The sequence below is a fragment of the Saccostrea echinata genome, unplaced genomic scaffold (genome assembly GCF_033153115.1).
Source record: "Saccostrea echinata isolate AGI-Se365-2 ecotype Australia unplaced genomic scaffold, CSIRO_AGI_Sech_v1 ptg000029l, whole genome shotgun sequence".
Classification (NCBI taxonomy): domain Eukaryota; kingdom Metazoa; phylum Mollusca; class Bivalvia; order Ostreida; family Ostreidae; genus Saccostrea; species Saccostrea echinata.
This window is the reverse complement of record NW_026889778.1, coordinates 14,217,613-14,226,633: the sequence shown is the minus strand read 5'-3', so window position 1 is coordinate 14,226,633 and position 9,021 is coordinate 14,217,613.

Below are 9,021 nucleotides of genomic sequence, written 5' to 3'. Positions count from 1 at the left end.
CGATTAAAGTTTATAGGTATATACACCAATAAAGGGCATAGGAATGAGGATGGGTATTTAAATGACATAATGGGGAGATGGGGGTGTTTAAGGGCATGGAGGACGAGATATACTTATAAATCAAGACTTTAGAAGAATTCTTAGATTGCTAGCATGCCCCTGATGCCGCCAGCCGGTACCAAGAACTTCTGGACATCCAAACCCCAGGAGGCCAAAAGTCTTTTATCTGGACATTTGTCAAGAGAAATATTTAAGTATCAGATGGATTCCTAAAAATTTGCATATGTGGAGTTCGCGGGTATGTTAAGGAAGCATGCAAATCACTTCTCGGGAAATTCTCGAAAGCTTTCGATCTGTACAAATATTATGTTTTGAAGTATCCAACTTAGTGTTGTTCTTTTGCATTATTTTGTTACGAATGACAGAGGAAGGGCTGACCAGGATACATAAGTAGCTGACTTTCTCCATTAGAAGATATGGTCGATGAAAATAAATCAGCACACCTGTTAAACAAACTTTTAATCCATATGAATCACTTAGAATATTTACAGTATTTGCTTCTAAACCTTCCTTTTACGTGTCTTTTTAACATGCCGTCTTAGCCAAATTCTCGTTACACATCATAATCAATTCTCAAGTTATTTGTTGAACACTTGTGACATCATCGGTCGGAGTTTTTAATCCAAGTTACAGATACAGCATTCATTGTTAAATAGATTCTACAAGATGAAAACTGATTATTTCTCTTTATTTGCTTTGGGATCTTTCAATAGATTCTCGATGATTAAAAGGTATTCTGAAAAATGTTCTTGCTAAGTTTGACAGGTAGTCCCTGGATGAACTCGAGAAAAGGTACTTATCTTCTCAGGTCGTTGTACAACGGCTGTCATCTCTCTAACAGATATTGGATTCTGTCAGGAGATGGTGACATGAAGTACTGTCTTCGAAGTAACAGTGCTTTATTTATGTTAACTTTCCACACATGGAAAAACCCGCGACTACAATGGTACATAAATGCTTAAACTTAAATTGGCAGTTGCTTGCAATCTTCTTGCAAGTTTCACCGAAAATGAGTTTGTCATTTATTAGTTTTCTTTTTCTGTTTTCCTAGGACAGCCTTATGGGAAATTGATGACAGTTATTGCAAGAAGACGTGAGCAACATGTTGAATCTTATTTAAATGACATTTGTCCTTTTTTCTGAGTTTTTATTTCTAAATTTGCATTCTTTTTCAGGCTCTTCTTGTGTGATGTATTTGATCCTTCTCTTTTGCGACATATTAGGCTTCTTTCTTTGGTAGTCTATTCCAGCATCAACTTTGCTCTTTCTCTCGCTGCTTTTGTTAGTAAAAAAATCGCTGATGTAGGGCCTTACATCTTGTCTATTTCGACTGTTTGTACATTTTTCAGGTTTATGTTTTGATTGTAATGCTCATGGCATCAAATTTACTGAGTTTTTAAAGTAGCCACTGGCTAGTAGAGTAGCTAACTCTTTTCAAGAATATGATCATAAAATCCTACATGTATATCTTGTTGCTGGGGAACAGGATTTTGCTTTGTTGCTATGTCATGGATTAATGAAAAGAATTACTAATGCTTGATACATATGTAATTTTGATCAAAAATGATCTGAAACTTATGTATGCAGAACGATTTAGATATAAGTTCAAATTTAAAAGAAGTGGTCCGCGGGTGCTAGTGCCGCCGGGTTTTGAAGTCTATGGGTTCTGGCCAGCAAGGTGCGATGGTGCGCAATTAAGAGCGGTATTTTAGAGTCTAGAATAATACATATCGTCCTCTATTGCTCCCCCACTTTTCCATTAAGTTACACTTGTTCACTCATTATTATAAGTGCATTTGCATACCACCCCTGAATCATGTCATTTAATTACTCTCATTCTTTTGGTCTACCCATTGCTGTCAATGTTATTGTTGCTGGGATGTTCAAATGTCTATGATTCTATCCTTCAAGTTTTGAAATGATTTGATATTCTGATCTAAAACATTGCTTATTTTCAGATGGATACATATTCCTTGTTCAGATTACTTTGAATGGACTATTTTTAATAACCATAGCTTTACTTAAAATAAAATTAAAGAAAATAATGTGAGTTATAGTTGAAACGTCTATTGGAAGCGTACAATATTTCTTTTTGATTTTAAACTGACACTCAAATAAATTGCCTAAGATACAAAATAACGTTCAATGTATGTTCAAATAGTCTTAGTAAATGCGATGTATAATTTACTGTTGTCATAAAATATATAATATACATGTCCTTTCCTGTGGATTTTTTCATCTAAACATTTAAATTATCGATATCTGTTGCAGACATCGACGTCGAGCGTCCCCGTACGTATGTGCTAGTTTCATTGAAACATCACTTCAAGAAAGTGAACATTACTATGGAATCAGAGCAAGTGGTCCAGAGGAAAATGTTATACTCACCACCAGTGAGAATTCCTCAAGTGATTATGTTGAACCTAGTCCTGTTTATATTGATGTCATTTAATTTATGCTTTCACAGTTCTTACCTTGACGGATTTTCCCTCTTCCATTCTATTTTGTTATTTGAAATTATTATGATTCATGTACATTCAACATATTAAGTTATATGTTTGACATTTGTAACACTTTCTACTGGACAAGTGTTTTATTTGAATATGGGATATATAATGTTTGTTAAGCCAACAATAAATGTACGCTACCAAGTACTCAAACGTGCCCTGAAACAAAAATTAAAAGACAATACTTTTAATCTGTCACTTTAGGTTTTTTTTTTTTAAATCAGACCTAACAATATATTTTTAGATACACTCGTTAACACGACACTCCAAAACTGAAGTTAAAATTGGTAATAACGTCTTCACTTTGTTTACTCTGTACATGAGTTGGAGATTTAAGACATTTTCCTTAGAAAAATAAAGGTGGTAAATTCTTGTGCAGGTTTTTTTTCTAAAATTCCAAAAGTTGCAGTATTTATACAATAAAGTTTTCTTTATTTCACATTAAAGTTCTGTTCTAGGCACTGAAGTAGCATATCGAGGAGTGTAAGATTAAGTTTGTGACGAAGCATCATCATATGATTTAACCAGGAAATTCCAGATCATTGCTAGAAATCATTCAAGATTATCTTGCACTGCCAGCGATCGGAGAGATGTATGTGTCACAAACTGTTTTAGAACAGATATTAAGTGAAAGTGAACTTAACAACAACGAGGTGAATATTTCTCTTTGAAAAGTATTAACCTTTTTCTCATTAATCCTTGGTTCCGAGAAGAGGCTTTGCAAGGCATAGTTTATATTACGTATACATTCAACACTTTCCAGTCCATGAAGCTAAGGCAGGTAAAATTGAATTAGTGGTGCGTTTCGAGAGTTGAAGGAATAAGTGCACTAATGGGCACCGGAAAAAAAGGTGAAAAAATGAAGATTCAAACGAAGCATAATTTTTTCAACTTGCATCATTACTTGATATCTAAACCTATAGTTTCAACAAATTATAGCGCTGAAATTCATGTTTATACAAAAAGTAAAGTCAAACAATGTGGTTGGGATCAACCGACATTTGTGATTTTCTATAGTAAATCAAATGCGGGAAATGACTTCAAAGCCTTTGTTTTTTGTCAGCCTAACCGTGTACAAAACTTTGACAAAGACAAAAGACGCATATGTAAACTATACACGGTACCAATCTTCATGCACCAGATGCGCATTTCGGCAAATTATATCTCTTCAGTGATGCTCAAGCCGAAACGTTGGAAATCTAAAATAATTTGATAAAAAAAACTTTGAAGAGCTGAAAAAAGGTGCCAAAAGACTGGAGCCAAATACGTCGAAGGACCAGAGATATGCATTAGGGAGATAATCCTTAATTTAGAATTAAAAAATCTAAATTTTACCACAGCAATTAATATATACGTATTTTCAAGCTGGTACTAAGTTATTGGGCTGTAGAGACCCTCGGGGACTAATAGTCCAACAGCAGAGGCCTCGACCCAGGTTTACATTTATTAACCTTTTGTGAAAGTAGAAAATTTGTACAACATTAGACTTGTACTTAAGATATCAAAAATGTATGAAAAGTTCAATGTTTTGCTATAGCAAACGAAAACAATTTACCTGTGTGACCTTTGTTGAAGCCACCTGTGGAATTAATAATTTTAAATAGTCATGTGAGTTCTACCCGGTAAACATTCTTCAAAAGTGCTCACAGTAATCACAGTCACGTTTTATATCGTTCTCCAAAGTCGTGCCGCCTTAGAGATGTTTGCATGCATTTTGTTTTATGAAAAACGGGAGGGTAAATGGAGGCTAGTTTCTTTTAAAATGTCATCATACATAAAAATGTCAAACATCCAAATATAGATACATGCTTCGATATTATCTACAGTATATGTCTCATAGGATTTACATGTTTTTTAAACAACAATTTCTATCTTAATGTAGCCGTGTTTACACATGCACATTTGTATAGGTCAAGTTCTATCAGAATCAGAGTGGGCTAACTTAAGGACATTGGCAAGTCAAGGTTTTCCGGAGAAAAAAGGTTTAATACATGGGTTTTTTCACTTATGAAATAGTGATTGTGAGTGATCTCCCGTGTAGAATTCTCTAAGCGGTGAAAACCAATAAAGCGTATGTTTACAGACGTAAACAAAAGCACGTGTACTTCCTTCAACGGGTAGAATCATCTATACAGCAAGAAAGAAAAGTAGTTATGGCTATGTTGTACATTGTATTCAGGGGACAAAGAGCCAACAGGTCGTCATTTATCATAGTTATGCTCAGTATGCTGGGAAGGGCAAAGATGTGACAACACTGAAAGGTAGACCGACTGAGATCAATTGCTAGGTAGCATTAACTACGAATAAAAATTGAAATAAATCCATGCCAATATTTTTATGGCAATGTGTTTCAATCAATTTAGTCAATTACATGATACATGTAGAATCAATCAACCAGTCTGACTCTCTTGACCATTATGAATAATATGTAATTATAACTGTTAAGGGAAGTAACTCAAAAATAAAGATCGATGACGGTATGTTCTTGTCGTGTTTCTATATATACATTTTCAGCCAAAATATCTAGAAGTCATAGGAAATAAAGATACAATAATGTATATAATACAAAAACTATATGAAATCAGTGGGCTTTGGAGAAATATTATGGTGAAAAATTATGTAGGTCCCTTTTATCAACATTTTACATAGGAAATGCATTGAGAATTGCAAAAACACCGATTTGACTAAATCTAAAAAAGAAGGTTGGCTTGGTTGGTTAAACAATCCAGAATATAGCCTGTTTAGTACAATTAAACCTACTCAAGAGTTCTTGAAAAATTCTACACAATAACCAGGATCCTTTCCAATGTCCTAAATTGACTAACTTTAAAAATTACCAAAAAAGTACAAAGCGTAAACTGCCCCAAGTTATGTTATATCATATAACATAGATTAAAATAAGCTTCATTACTTAAATAAAAGGAATCAATATCATTTTTTCTTAATCCTGCCTTGATTTGATTCGTACACATACAACTGGAGGCGAAAACAGGTTTTTATATAATTCTATCGGTTCTCACAAATAAATATCCTTAAATATTAAACAGGTTCATATTAATGGCTCATTCCAGAAGTAACAAAGATCCAAAGGGAAAAAGATTTGTTGGTGAACTGGCCAAAAGTAGTACTAGTGAAATAAATATAAAGTGTTCACTGGTAAACAATATTTTGGAATTGTTATAAATGCAGCTATTTGTTTCATTATTAAGGTAAGATTAGATTAGTTACAACTAGTTTGCATGATTATATTTCACATCTTAGCTACATCGCTGTTTTCTGTTTTGTTCGACATGTCTACCGCTAATGCCTGGGGTATTATTTGTTGTTTCACTATGGATTCCGTTAACTTGGTCAGCGTAGGTACTCACGGCTTGGTGGGCCAGTCCATTGGGATACTTATTCCTACTGGGTGCCTCATCCTTTCTTTGGTCTTTACAGGGTTTATGTTTTTTTTTTGGCTGTTCATTATTTGTGATCTATACTTGCTTTGCAAAATTTTCCCTATATTTCCTTATCTCCAGGTTTTTCGTTCAGTTACGTTCTTGCAACCTGGGAAGTTTCCTTCAAAATGTGCAGTTCAAATATTTTTTTTTATTTTGAATTCATAAAATAATGGAAATATACTTTTAGAAGCATGAAGTATAAACGTTTCTATCACAACTATTTTTAGCAGAACTTTTCAAAATGAAAGACTGTCAATCTTACATAAGTTTTTTGTTGGTGATTTTGCGCTGATACTGATATACTTTAATAGATCCAGAAGGAACAAAATCTTCCATATAGTATGCCAAGAAATGAAGGTGAATCTTAATTGCTTTAGAGAGACAATTACATGTATACAATTATACAATTTTTTTTAGTTCTGTATTACATAACTCTGCTCTGATAGACAATGATAACGTTTTCACAGGTTGTTAGTGAACTGTGTCCTAAATTCTTTTAATTTTATCTCTATGCGGTTGGATTTTTATTTAAAAACATATTTCTTTAAATTATAGTCATATAAAACTAAAGAACATATATAGATAGTTAGCTGTATTACACCTGTATGAAAGTTTATAATCTTAATACAACAAACCCGATGTGTACAAATTTCCATGTTTTCTACAGTTGTATCTATATGATACTAAGCTTCGTGGGCTAATTGCATTATAATTCATAGAGAACATTCAGTGGATCCTCTATTAAAAATCTATGCATTATGCTTCTTGAATGAAAACAATATATCTTAGAAACATGAGTGTATTCATGACAAATGATATCCAGTTGCTGGCTACAGGTATCAGGTGAAAACGAGACATAAAAAATTACACTAAAGCACAATTTTCCATGTTTTAAAATCTACCAGCGAAGCGTCGTTTGTTTTCTTAACAAAAATAATTTGGATCACCAGGAAATGTTTAGCTTTCCGTCCGTAAATCAACATACATGAAATTTTGACAAATTTGGATTTAAAAAAAAATATATCACCTGTTTCAGCATTACATGTGTTACATTTATCATGAAAATCTATTTAATGCTATTCTTTTCTTAAACAAAAATAAATAAATAAATATTTAAAGTACATGTAAGTATATGTTCAATTTGCAATAGATACCTGTAATGTGTTTCACATATTGTTATAAGGAAGTAAATTGATAAGTAAATTAATTACTAATTCTTATTATACAAATACATCGTGCTGTAAAAATTAGTTTTTGACTAAGGATTTGCTCTGTTGATCTGCGTGTTTCTGTTGTTTCTGCAGTAGTCTTTATAGTTGGTTTGGTTGCTTTATTGATTTAGATTGCGATCTTGTGATATTTGTTTTTACATCCTTTGTCTATGGTGTATGTCTATGGACTAAAATGATGAAATACTAATAACAGGAGAAGTATATCTCTTTTTTAAAGAAGAAGATTACAGTCAAAGTCCTCTTTTCCTTTGTCGTTTCTTCTTAGGCTGAATCCTTTGCCTGTGTCACACTCGTCAGAAAAAAAGTTGTTTTTATAAATCTTCCCTGCACAATGAAATATATGGAGATAACGAACAGTATTCAAGTTCAAAAGTCCATTAAACATAACAAAATAGGAACAGAGCAGACACGGACCTCTAAAACATCAGAGGTGGGATCAGGTGTCATGGAGGAGTGAGCATCCCTGCTGACTGGTCACACCCGCCGTGTACTCCTTGTCATGATCGGGAAATAACGGAAAAATCTGTCGATAATTTCATTCTTTAATGGCCTAACAATTAGTATGAAAAACGTCAGTCAGCATTTGACTCAGTGATAAATTGTATGCTGACAAGGTCATAATACCGACCATAGAACTTACGAAATGATGACTTTAAACGAGACTGCTAATATTCTTGTTTCATCAACTTGTTTGTCAATAATTTACCTCGTTTTAGAAATTGTACATACGTAGAGCATACTCTTGCGTATCGAATCAACTGAGAGATATAAACCCCGTATGCAGGTGATGAAGGTATATTGCTGCATAAGTAAGGGAAGTTGACGATTGAAAAGTCATCACGTTTATCATAAAGCTTGGTTGTAAGATTACCATTAACGTTTCTTTCAAGTAAAATATCCAAATATGAAACAAATGTGTCAGACTCTGTGGTATCTTTTATCTCAAGCTCACCGGGATATATCGTATCGACATAAGAATGGAAATAACCATTGTTAATTAACAATACGCTGTCGACATATCTAAATGTCGAACTGAAGGCCACAGCAAGCGTTTTCTTCTTTTCACGTGTAAGATTTTGGACAAATTCTGCTTCATATGAATACAAAAAAAGTCTGCTAATAACGGGTTGCAATTGGTACCCATGGGAATTCCAATAGATTGTTGGAAGACCTGGTCTCCAAAAACCACATAGATATGTCAATCAGAAACTCAAGCATCTTTTTAATGTCAACTTCAGAGTACTTGTGTGTACAATCAGAATGTTTTTAAGCAAAATAATTTTGCAAATGACCAATGACAAGGTAAGTAAATTTACGAGTTCCGATTTTATTGAAAAAGCAGCTAACAATGAAATCAAAAAGCCTGGACTTTAATTTATTGTGGGGAATGGTTGTGTATAAAGTTGAAAAGTAGTAAGATTTTAAGCTGTAGATTTTGGTAAAATCTTGTGATTTCAAATTTTCCAAAAGTTCCTTGGAATTTTTTAGTATCCACATCTGATTTACACCACTTCTCGAATATATTGTTGCACAGTGCAATCTGAGAATTAAAGGTAAAATTAACCACATCTGTGCATGTCAGTCTTTTTTCTTGATAAACAGGCAGAAACTTTATTTGCAGTCTTTATGCTTAGAAATTCGAAAGACAGAAACATCAATGACAAATATACATTAACGCTTTAAAAATACTTTTGAAAACAAACACGACTTATTTTCCATGTTAATTTATAAAATATATATATATATATATATACATCTATATCCAAAATGTATAATGAA